General features: G+C 51.4%; 1 long non-coding RNA gene across 1 annotated transcript; it reads left to right on the forward strand.

The window, feature by feature from the left end:
• The first annotated feature begins 2,752 nt into the window (after positions 1-2,752).
• Positions 2,753-11,972, forward strand: LOC147914132 (uncharacterized). The gene is made up of 3 exons (XR_015555834.1): positions 2,753-2,923; positions 11,090-11,253; positions 11,420-11,972. It is a non-coding gene; the product is annotated as an uncharacterized LOC147914132 (long non-coding RNA).
• The last annotated feature ends 791 nt before the right edge of the window (positions 11,973-12,763 follow it).

Genomic DNA, 12,763 nt, shown 5'->3' on the forward strand with positions numbered 1-12,763 from the left:
AACAGCTCAAATGTCCATCAAGGCGAGTGGATGAATATGTGTAGTACAGTCACAGGATGGAATATTAATCAGCAGTCAAAAAGAATGAATCACAGTGACATGCCACAATGTAGATCATTCCCAGGAATATAAATTAAGAAAAATGTCCCAGAAGATTAAATGCAGTTTAATACTCTTTTTATAGAATTAAAACAACTGAAATTTTAAAATATACTTTTCAATGAATACAAATAGGTGAATAAAACTGTATAAAAGGGCAAGTAAAGGCAGGATGGACATAGGATTCTGGTTGATGGTTGGCTCAAGTCTGGGGTTGGGGCGAGGAGGATAGCGTAAATGTTGCTCAAGGTTCTAGCTTTGTTTTGGTAGTTTTTGGTTTTCGCTTTGGCTTTCTTGAAGGTTAATTGACATACAGTAAAATTCACCAGTTTTAATCATAAAATCAACAAGTTTTGACAAACATATACAGTCATGTAACCACTGCTACAATCATGATATAGAACATTGTCATTACCCAAAAAATTTCCCTCCCACCTGGTCACATTCTATCCCACCTCCACATCTGGCCCCTGGCAACCAGTGATCTGCTGTCTGTCACTGTAGTCTTGCCTTTTCTAGAATCTTTACATACAAGTGGAAGCCTACGGTATGCATCTTTTGTTTCTGAGCAACTTTCACTTAGCATAACACTTTTGAGATTCATCTGCGTTATCATGTTAAATGTGGTTTTGAAGGTGCTAACCACATTACTTAAAATAACTATATGTGTAACTAAACGAAAGTGGTCCATGAGCGGACTAATGACCTGAAACAATGATAAGAGTATGTAGTGGACTGAGGATTATGATTAATCCAGTTCTGTTACCTGAAATCCAAATTGAGAGAGAGAGAATAAGGGAAAGAGAGTAGTGAGGGGCAGACCCTGTAGGGTCTCTTTGCAGGTCAAGGTAATAATGAGCTGGATCGTTTTTGTGTGCGAGGAAGACTGGCCCTGAGCTAACATCCATGCCCATCTTCCTCCACTTTACGTGGGACACCACCACAGGATGACCGGACAAGCGGTGCATCAGTGTGTGCCGGGGATCCGAACCCGGGCCTCCAGCAGCGGAGCGTGCGCACTTAACCGCAACTTCAAGGGGCTGGCCCCAGGAGCTGGCTCTTTATTCCAAGCATAAGGAGAAAGCCGTGGTGGGGGGGGAGGTAATTAAGTAGGGAAAGGGCCTGGGATCTCACTTATACTTTCAAAAAATCTCGGGGCTGGCCTGGTGGCGTAGCAAAGTTCCCACGCTCCGCTTTGGTGGCCCGGGTTCGGCGGTTCAGATCCTGGGCACGGACATACACCCCACTCGTTGGGCCATGCTGAGGCAGCCTCCCATACCGAGGAGCTACAACTCTACAATTATGATACACAACTATGTACTGGGGCTTTGGGAAGAAAAAAGAGGAAGATTGGCAACAGATGTTAGCACAGGGCCAATCCTCCTCAAAAAAAAAAAAAAAAAAAACAGGGCCGGCCCCGTGGCTTAGCGGTTAAGTGTGCGCGCTCCATTATTGGCGGCCCGGGTTCAGATCCCGGGCGCGCACCGACGCACCGCTTCTCCGGCCATGCTGAGGCCGCGTCCCACATACAGCAACTAGAAGGATGTGCAACTGTGACATACTACTATCTACTGGGGCTTTGGTGAAAAAAAAAAAAAAGGAGGAGGACTGGCAATAGATGTTACCTCAGAGCCGGTCTTCCTCAGCAAAAAGTGGAGGATTAGCATGGATGTTAGCTCAGGGCTGATCTTCCTCACCAAAAAAAAAAAAAAGACAACAAATAAAAACAAAGTCCATGATCTAAAAAATCTCTTCGTGGATGCTGCGTGAAGGATTGTGGGCTGAGAGTGAGGGGGACTAGCTGAAGCTATTTTGGGGGTGGGGCAAAGCTATTGTTACTGACTCAGTGTAGAGCCCTCCTTTGGGGCTCCTACGTTTTGGAAGCACGGGAGGAGGGCAGTGCTTAGCTGCTTTCAGTGGTTCCCTAACGGTGGCATCGGCTGGGTAGGTTTTCTATCAGGAGTGTACCCCCTCCCACCACACCCACAGTCATGTCTGCTCCTCCAATGGCCTGGGCTGTGGAAAGTGTGTGGACACAACAGAAGCAGCTGTGAAAATCCTTCGAACTGTGGTAAAAATAGCCGTGCCCTCCCTTACATCCTGTTCCCTATGGGCCTGGATATGTTTATTTGCTCAGCTTTGAAGCTCAGAGCCATTTCCCAGACCCTGAGCTGAGGGAGAAAGAGGCAGGGGCCGAGGAGGTGGCTGGGGAGCGGAGGGGCCGGTCAGATAGCCCCCGATTCCACTGTGGCATGTCTGAAACAGATAGAGTCTAAAAGATGCTCTAGTCCATCTCTTCTATCTGACAGATGGGGACATTAAGACCCGGAGAACAGCAAGGCCTGGCTCAAGGACCCCTGGTTGTCACTGCCTGTCCTGGCAGCCGGTACCCAGTGTGTGGGGCAGGCCCACCCTCCCTCCCCAGCTTCACATGATAAGCCTCCCCAGCCCTTATCCAGCGCCCTTGAGGAGGTCCGAGCCTCTCTGTGGGCTCTGCGGACAGACACGCGGTCACCCTGGCCTCTGCTGGGTCCCAAGGGAGATAGACCCTCAGGGGTGACTCTCTCATCACAATCCCCATCAGGTCATCTTACCCTCAGGGCCTCCTGGACACACTGTCAGCTGTGCTGCTGATTCACCCTCTGGAGGATTTCTGGAGCAAAATCCCTAAAGATGAACCTCCTCTCGACCCCCAGGAAGAGGGAGCTGGCCGGAGAAGCTGGAGGGGCCAGATCTGTGGGCGGCCTCAGCCTAAAGCACAGCAAACCATGTCCTGACCCGGAGGTGGAGGTCTGGGCGGCAGGAGAGTATTGGGAACTGAGAGGTAGGTCTGGGTGGGTGGGGCTGGGGAGCCTTTTTCTTGGAGGGGGTCCATTATTTCTAGTTCCCACCTGATGGGACCCTCCATGAGGGCAAAATTTTCTCTTATTCATCTGTGAATTCCTAGTGCCTAGAAGGGACCTGGCACATAGTAGGTACACAACAATACACACATTACATTAGAGAGGCAACGAATGAGTGAAGGAAGCTAAAGGACTCTTCCAATTGTTGGAAGTTCTCCCTGCCCTGAAAACGCAGCTGACCCTGACCTTCACACAGGGCACGTCTGGAGGCCGTCCCCTCCGCGTGTCCTGGAGAAGCCCAGCAGCAGCGTTTGGGTGGTGCTTCTGAAGAGCAGCGTTCTAGAGGGTGTTAATAGATGTTCGGTGACAAAGGACCCCACGAGAGTGGAGCCCCACAAGGCGGGGGGTTTTGTCTGCTTTGCTCACAGCTGTGGGCTCAGCTCTCAGAACAGAACCCAGTGGGCACTCAATAAAGAATCAGGGCCGGCCCCGTGGCTTAGTGGTTAAGTGAGCGCGCTCCACTGCTGGCGACCCGGGTTCGGATCCCGGGCTCGCACCGACGCGCTGCTTCTCCGGCCATGCTGAGGCCGCGTCCCACATACAGCAACTAGAAGGATGTGCAGCTATGACACACAACTATCTACTGGGGCTTTGGGGGGAAAAAATAAATAAATAAAATCTTTAAAAAAAAAAAAAAATAAAGAATCAAAGGTCCAATGGGACTGGGAAATGAGAGATTAAACAAAGTTCGAATGGTTCTTTTCTGCAGGGCTTCTCAGAGCCTTTCAGGTGCCAATGTTCACTGTGGATCACATGCAGTGACCTTAAGTCCAGGACCGTCTGGTGCCTCGTTGCCCTGTGGTTCAGAGGGGACAGTCCAGACTCAGGGATGGAGAGGGAGGCCAGGATGAGGCAATGGCCCCATCTGCCCTGCAATGGCACCAAGAAGCCACTGAGGGGACCCAGGGCTGGGACAGCATGCGGGTGGCTCTTGCCCCAAGGAAGGATTGTTGGGCAATGGCACTGGGGAGGGGTGAGGGAGGGACAGCCTTCTTCCCACAGCCAGTGCCATGCCTTCCTGGGGCTGAGCAAGGGTGGGTGGGAGAACCCCCGGCCACTGTGGGGGTGGTGGTGAAGGAGGGGCTGAAGGCGTGAAGCTCCTCCTCTCCCCCTCCTCTTATTCCACTGCCCTCCTGGCACGTACACATTCAGCGAATATTTGTCGATCACCTACTAGATTCCAGACACTGTCCTGGTCACTAGGGATCCTTCTGCAGAGGTGACAGACACAGCCCTCCTGAGCTCACAGCCAGCAGGGGGAGTGTCGCGGCCGGAATTCGGTGTCAGTCGTCTGCTGGGTTCCCTCCATCTGCTCTCCACCAGCTCTACCCTGCCCCGCTGGCCCACATGATGGATAGCATCAGTGGGGTCCTCTGTCCTCTGGGCTTGGTTCAGTCTATGGAAGGTGCTAGCAGGAGACTGGAGGACAGGAAGAGAGAGCGGGTGGGGGCCCTATTCCCTAGCCCCCTCGCTGCCCGGCCTCGGGTTTGCAGTGGCTGCCTTCCACCACCGGCTCCTATCGGGGGGCCTTGTCCTTTTCCCACAGCTCCTATCTCTGGGCTGCCTCCTCCCTCTGCCCCTTCAGGCCTAGGGGTGGTATCGGCTCCCCTTTGTTGATAGCCTTGAGACATTTCACCATCCCTTGCTGGTTTCTCCAATCCTGTCTGCACTTTCTTTGAATGTTCCTCAACAACAGTGGATAAAATAAGATAGAAACTTACTCCCCTCTAACTTCTAAGTCCAAGCTGGCATTGCAGCCTTGCCATGTGAAGTCATCTGCTCTTTCTGTCTCGTGGCCCCTCCACCCCTGGGGCGTGCCCTCATCTGCAAGGCACGTGTCATGGGTTCAGTTGTGCCCCCCCCAAATTCCTATGTTGAAGTCCTAACCCCCAGGACCTCAGAATGCAACCTTATTTGGACATGGGGTTGTTGCAGATGTAATTAGTTAAGATGAGGTCATTAGGGTGGGCCCTACTCCAATATGACTGGTGTCCTTATGAAAAGGGGAAATTTTGACACAGAGAGACATGGGTACAGGGAATACAGCCATCTGCAAGCCAAGGAGAGGGGCCTGGAAAGGATCCTTCCTCAGAGCCCTCAGAAGGAACCAACCCTGCTGACACCTTGATTTCAGACTTCTAGCCTCCAGAACTGTGAGAGGATGCATTTCTGTTGTTTAAGCTACCCAGATGGTGGCCCTAGGAAACTAATATGGCATCGAATAGCTCCTACACCACACCCACATTCTGGACAGAGAAAGGGGTGGGGGGAAGCATGTGCTCTGTCTTTACCCACACAACCTGGAGTCTGCATACATCTCCCCTGACTACGGTAGGAAATCAGCAAGTGGCCTCCCTCCCTTGGCTGCCTGGGAGCCTGGAAATGCCCTGTGCGTGAGGAACATGCCTCTTACCCGGGAAGAGAGGGAAGATGGACATTGCAGGCAGCTACAGGTCTCTGGCACCTAATGCCACAAATGTTTTCAGATGCAAAGGAAATCCTGTCTAAGGTAAACAATTAGGAAACTTATCATCTCACAGGACTCGACTTCAGATCCAGAGGCAGGGGGAGCACAGGGGAGTACACCGGGGTTCAGGAGCTCTTCCCTGCTGTTCCCATGGCTCTGCCCTGCACAGGCTGCTGCCGGCTTCCCCCTCAGGCCTCCTTACTGCCTGTGAGAGTCAGAGTCAAACCGGAAAACAGAGATCTCTATTTGAAATGGATGGGATTTAATCCAGGGAACTGGTTACCCAGGTGAGGAAGAGCTGAGAGACAACAGGGAAGGTGGAGGAACCCAGAAATCAGCCACAGCTCCCTCCCAGGATGGAGGGATAGAGGGAGGAGATGAGCTGGGGTCACCCAGCAGAAGCTGGGCCCAGCCCAGGCCTGTCCGGTGGGAGCCATGGAGGAGATGTAGGGAGATATACCCTGGTTTCTCTCTTCCTCCTCCCTCCAGTCTCCCACCAGTGCCTCTCGTTGGCTGAACCCAGCTGGAAACCATCTGTCACTGGCTTCTGGGAAATCCAGCCTGCAGGAGTCAGTCTCCCCGTCCCCCTGCCCAACCACGATGCAGTGAGGAGCAAACCTGAGGCTGGAGTTTCGGTGGGAGGGGAAGGGGGAGGTGGGCCTGGAGACCTCTGCAGGGCAGGCTCCTCAGAGCAGCAGGGGCCTTTGAAGGGTTTTCAACAAAAGAACAACATGATCTGACGTATGTTTTCTGACCATTGAATGGAAAATAATTTAAAGAGGAGCAAGAATACCACGAGGGAGACTAGCTGGGATTCTACAGAGGTTGTCCAGGTAAGCAGGGTGGGGACATTGGAGAAGCAGGTGGGCTGAGGACAAGGGAGGTGCTAAAGAAAGACGAAGCCTGGCACTGACAGGGGAACGAGGGAGGTCATGCCCAGATGTGCCAGGCAGACCCAGTTCTGGGTCCCAGATGCACAGCCACTGCATGGGGCCCCGCTGAGTGTGTATGTGTGTGCGTGTGCACACAGCAGCTGTGTATGCACACCATATGCACTGAGTGGGTGCCTGCTGTGTGCTAGCCCCCGTGTAGTAGCCATGTGAGTGTATATTCTAGAAGGCTTTCAGCCACAAGAAACAGATGACTCCATTAAAAGAGACTTCAATGTAAGGGTCTTCTCACCTAACCAGAAGGTGGAGGGTGGGACAGTTACCGGTTGGTTAACTCATCGGCACAGTGATGCCAGCATGGACCCAGCTCTTGCCGTCTTTGTGCTCTGCCAGCCTCAGTGCGCTGGCCTCTCCTCCTGGGCTGCCTCCTTCATTGTCCCAGGAGCAGACCTGGAGATGAGGGTTTGAGTGCAGGTCGTTTACTTGGGAGGTGGTCCCAAGAAGCACATGCAGGCAGCAGGGAAGGGAGACAGGGAAGGGAAAGAAGCCAAGACAGGGTGCGCTAATGGACGACTGGGGCCCAACCCCCCTAGGGAACGCTGGGAGCCAACGCCTCGGAGTTGTCCCATCTACGTGTGAGGAGGCTGCATGCACGTCTCCCCATGCACATTCCCTGAGAACACGCAGTGTGCTCACTAGGTGTTAGGATCATTCACATGCCCATCTCCAGCATGCCCGGGGCATGGTGTGTGAGCACATGCTCAGAATTTGCACCTTGGCTCCCCCATGTACACGCCACACACACACCAGAGCACACACATACAGGATTCACACACACACTGCAGAGCACACACCTCCTCCCCCCAAAACAAACAAACATCTCTGTCTTAGTCTGCTGGAGATGCTGTAACAAAATGCCATAGACTCAGTGGCTCAAATAACAAACATTTATTTCTCACCGTTCTGGAGGCTGGGAAGTCCAAGGTCAAGGTGCCGGCAGAGCCGGTGTCCTGGTTTGCAGATGGCCCCCTTCTCATTGTATCCTCACATGGCGGAGAGCAGAGAGCAAGGATGCACGTTCTCCTGTCTCTTCTTAGAACAGCACCAATCCCACTCATGAGGGCTCCGCCCTGATAGCGTCACGACCTCTCAAAGGCCCACCTTCCAGTTTCCTCACATTGGGGGTTAGGATTTCAACATATAAATTTTGAGAGCCGCAAATATTTAATCCATAACAATCTTTCACTGCTTCCTACTCTGGCCTTTGACTTGGGCCTGGCAGAGGCTAGGACATTAAACATTTCTGACAAGAATCTCACCCTTAGGAACCCCACCTAAGGTGGAACAGCTGGCAGAGGTTACAGTGCAGGAGGAGTGAAGCCAGGGAACCCGAGCAGCCCCTTCCGGAGTCTCACTGGGACACTCAAACCCGGAATGTAATTTCTCAAATTACCAGCAGGGGGTGTCAGAGAGCCACGACCGTCTCTTCTGGTGTTTGTTTCTGTTTTTTTTCTGGTAGGTTCCCTGGTTTGTGTAAGGGTGTGTCTCTGGGTGTTTTGAGGGAGAGAACAGGCCTCAGGGGTTCCTCATGGGAGTTTAGCTGAGTGTGATGGATGCTAATTAACCACTAATTCTGGGGACTGCCTCTCCCAGGCTCCAATGCCCTCTTACAGTGTTGGTGCTCAGTTCATGTTAGACGAGTAGATGATAAATGGATGGGTGGGTGGATGGATGGATGGATGGATGATGATTAAGGGAATAAAGAGAGAGAAAATGACACAAGAGAAAAAAAGTAAAAAGAGAAGAATTGGGAAGAAGGATGGAGAGCAGACAGATCAGGGTGGAATCAGGGGAAAGAGAGAGAAATGCAAGGAAGGCACATGGTGGGGAGGAGTCGAGGGTGGTGAGTGAAGGGGTGCAGTGCTGAATCTGCCAGCCTCAGTGCCCTGGCCGGAAGTGTCTCTTCTGGATGCTCCTCACTGCTGCCACTACAATGCTCCCCATCTTTCCAGGGGAGTTGGGATTGACACCTTCCTCAGGAAGGCCTCCCTGAGCCCACAGTTGGGATCAGTCTTTCTTGCTTTTACACTCCCACAGCTCTGGGGAATGCAACTGAGGCCCCTCTGGTCTGGCTAAAATATGGGCAGTGGAGTCAGACAGACCCAGGTTTGGTTTGAATTCCAGCTCAACCACTGTTGTATGACCTTGGCCAAGAGACCTAACCTCGCTGTACCTCGGTTTCCTCAGCTGGGGTAATACCAGTGTCTCCCTCACAGGGTTTTTTTGTGAGAATTTGAGCAGGTAAAACACTTGGTACAGGGCCTGGCCCACAGAAAGCATTGAACAGAAAGTGGCAGTTATTTCTCTTGCATTCCAGAGAGTTCCAGCCTCAAATGGTCTGTCCCGTTGTCCAGTTGTTTTCCTTGATTTGGGTTCAGGAAATATTGCCATCAAAATGAATAGTGAACACCACTGGTCAATGCATATAAGCTCCCTGAAAACACTCACCTTTGCTTAATTCATTTTTTGACATGTACAAGAATATTTATTTCAGGGCCCGGCCCGGTGGCGCAAGCGGTTAAGTGCGCACGCTCCACTGCGGCGGCCCGGGGTTCACCGGGTCAGATCCCGGGTGCACACCGCCGCACCGCTTGTCAAGCCATGCTGTGGCGGCGTCCCATATAAAGTGGAGGAAGATGGGCATGGATGTTAGCCCAGGGCCAGCCTTCCTCGGCAAAAAGAGGAGGACTGGCAGATGTTAGCTCAGGGCTGATCTTCCTCAAAAAAAAAAAAAAAAAGAATATTTATTTTAGTGTTGCTTGAAATAATAAAATGTCACTGGAAACAACCTAAATGTATATAGACAGGACAGTGGATGAATTGTGGTGTATTTGTAGAATGCAATACTAGATAGTGAAAATGATTGAATTAGAGCTACATATATCAACATGGATAGATCTCAAAAGCATTTCCTTGGGTAATGAAGCAAATTATACGGAATACATATACACATACATTATACATTCAGTATAATACCATAATATATAATATTTCAAAGCATGAAAACCAATGATATGCCGTATAGCGTTGTGTACGCATAGGATAAACATGGGAGCACAGATCATCAGAGATCAGGATGGTGGCACCCTCCAACGAGGGAGGGAGTGGGGTTGGCAAGGGCTTCAGGTGGCTTCAACTGTATCTATAAGCTTAACTTATTTTTGAGTTCCTTGAATATGGTATGAGACCTTCTCTGTTTTGATCTCCACAACAATACTGAGCAAGAAATGTGATGAAGAAACTGAGGCTCAGGGAGGCAAGATAAAGTGCCCATGCTTACCCAGCCTCTGAGAGACAGAGGTAGGAATTGAACTCAGGTTTCCTGACCCCAGCCACCCTCCCTGCACAAGCAGGCTGCTTGCTGTTTACTGAACTGCTGGCAGTTCTCTTAGGGACAAAGAGGGTGTCGAGGAGCCAGGGCAGAGCAGCTGAGCTCTGCCATGCTGGGCGAGGAGGCAGGCTCTGGCCCACCAGGTTCAGGGCTCAGCCTAGGCCTGGTAGGGGCTTGGGCCCAAGCCAAGCCCATAGGAGGTTTCCTGCCTTCCGGTCTGTTTTCTGGCGCTCTCCTGTCTTGGACAGGGTCTCTGTAGCAGGAAGTGGAGGCCTCTAAACTGGCTCTTCCGTTCCTGCAGCCTCCCTCACCTCCCACCCCAGCACAGGCATCCCAGGAGTACAGGCACAAGGATGGACACAGAGTGAGCTCCAGTCCTGAGGAGACCCCAGGCTTCCTGACTGGGGACCTCAACCATAGACTCCAAACCCTTAAGGGGCAGAAGTGTTCCATGACTCAGCCTGGCAGTCATCCATTCTCTCCTTCCTTCCTTCATTCAAAGACCCCACTAAGTACCAGGGCCTGAGCTGCACACTGGGGAGACAGGAATGTGGGGACAGCTCCTGCCCTCCAGGGACTCAGCGTCTGCTCAGGAGATCAGACGTGTAACTAGATAATCACCTAATAGAAATTCAATACATGTTTGGATTGAAGTAAATGAAGACTATCTAATAAAACATCAGCAGTGGCAGGGCTGCTAGAGACTGGCCTGTGTGGCCCAGAGGAGGCTGTGACTTGCTCAAGTCCCCGAGTGGTCCAAGGGCACAGTGGAAACTAGGACCAGAACTCCAGACTCAGTCCGGGGCTCTTTCTTCTGTGTCCCACCTTTGCATTTTTTTTTTAAGTTGATGATTGTGAAGTATTTCAAGCATACAGAAAAATCTAAAGAGCAGTCCCATGCCCCTTGGAAACCCACCCCCAAGCTTTGTCATGTCTTTCCAGTGGTCGCTGGCACCTCCCTTCCCAGCCTGAACCAGATGCTCTCCTTGCTTCCTAGGACATGTTTCTTTCATGGGCTCCATGTAAGAGTTTCTTTCAAAAGAGGCTGAGGTGTTTCCTGACACCAACCAGTTCCCCAATTCTCCACCTTGTACTGGGTATCCAACAATTCTATTCATTTCTGGCACTATCTATCTGGTACTAGCGCCAGATCCCACCGGTTGAAGGGCTCAGTCCCACAAGACTGCCCCCACTTCAGACACCAAGTCCTGGGGGCCACCCCCCATACTTCTGACCTACCACCTATAAATTGGGGGTTCCCACAACCCCCTCCTCAGCTTTGATAATTTGTTAGAACGGCTCGCATAACTCAGGCAAACACTTTACTCATGTTTACCAGTTTGTTATAAAGGATTCAAATGAATGTTGAGATGAAGAAATACATAGGGGCGAGGCCCGGAAGTGTCCTGCACGCCAATGTAAAGACTCACGGATGCCCTTCATGAGAACGACAGGCCTGGAGTGGGCTTTAGAGACCATTTGGTCCACCCTCTCCGTTTCCAGGTGAGTAAACTGAGGCCCAGGTCTTTCAGCAAATTAATAACACCACTGGGCCTAAAACCCAATTTCCTCATCTGTCAAGTACAAGCAGCCAGATTTATTGAGAATTTGCAACATGCTGAGGGATCAACCTTGTGGGGCAGGTATTCATATTACCCCTCCCTTACAGACAAGGAATTTGAGGATCAGATAAGGGAAGCAACTTGCCCAAGGTCGGACAGCTGATAGAGCTGGTGTGAAGCAGATCCTCTCCGGGAAGACAAAGGCTTTACCTCACAATGTTGTTGACAGGATCCAGTCATCTCAAGCATATTTACAGGAAGGAAGAAGTTGCCAGCAGCTGCTTCCACAGCTTAGTGGGGGCAGCAGGAGGAAACACCTTCATATGGAAGGTGACCTCCCCCCACCCCACCCCAGGTGAGAGTCGAGGGAGCAACTTTTTGGGATACAAGGAGGAACCGGAAATGTGGACTCTGGCATCGGCAGCCTGAGGGTGGGAGGCCTGTGGGGCAGGGAGCCCCAGAATGGGGGCAGGGGGAAGAGGTGAGATGGGGAAGGGCCTCCTGTGAGCTTCATGATGGGACGCCTGGGCCTGAGGAGAGAGGAGGCCAAGAGACATGAAGAACTGAGTGGTCGCCACTTATTCTGTGTCGGGCTGTTTTCTGTCCTGTGTTGTCACCCCTCTGTCACCCTGTGCTTTAAGTAAAGTCTGTCACACACAACTGCTATATGTCTCTGGTGGTTTGGGTCATGGATGAGGAGGGAGTGGTGGTCACAGTGGTGGGGGTGGGGGGTGCAACATTACTGAGAAAAGATGATGGTGACATAATGTGGGGCTAAGAATTGGTCCGGAAGCAGGGACTCAGTGAGGGGCGACAAGAGGCCGTAACAGCCCCCAGGGCTTCCTCAGAAACAGCAAGGGAGGCTCTGAACTTCCCACCGCACATGGAATGGAGGTTTGAGCTATTTGATTTGATTATTAAAGAAAAGGTACCCCAGAAGGCTGGAAGCTTTGGGGTGCACCTATGATACATGGAAAATCCTTAGCACAGCATCTCCACTCGGTAAATGCTTAATAAAGAGCAACTGCAATGATGGCCCTAGAGGTGGCAGGTGTGGTGGTGACAGGGCAGAACTGAGCCAGGTTGCTTAGGTTTGTGTCTTGGCCGTGTTCCTTTAGGTGAGTTATTTCACCTCTGCCCTTCAGTTTCTTCTCTGAAAAATGGATTAACATCCACCTCAGAAGGTTGTGATGAGGAACAGATGAGTTAATGCGTAGAGAGCTCATTGCACAGGGTGGTGGTCAGGCTTCTCCAGAGATACAGAGCCAACAGGAAACACATATGTGTGTGTTATCCCATGTTTGGGCTTCTATAACAAAAATGCCATAGACTCGGTGGCTTAAATAACAAACATTTGTTTCTTACAGTTCTGGAGGCTGGGAAGTCCAAGATCAAGGTGTTAGCAGATTTGATATCTGGTGAGAACCTGCCTCCTGGTTCACAGAAGGCCA

The sequence above is a fragment of the Ceratotherium simum genome, chromosome 22, assembly GCF_057802395.1.
Source record: "Ceratotherium simum simum isolate JZ-2026a chromosome 22, ASM5780239v1, whole genome shotgun sequence".
NCBI classification, from domain to species: Eukaryota; Metazoa; Chordata; class Mammalia; order Perissodactyla; family Rhinocerotidae; genus Ceratotherium; species Ceratotherium simum.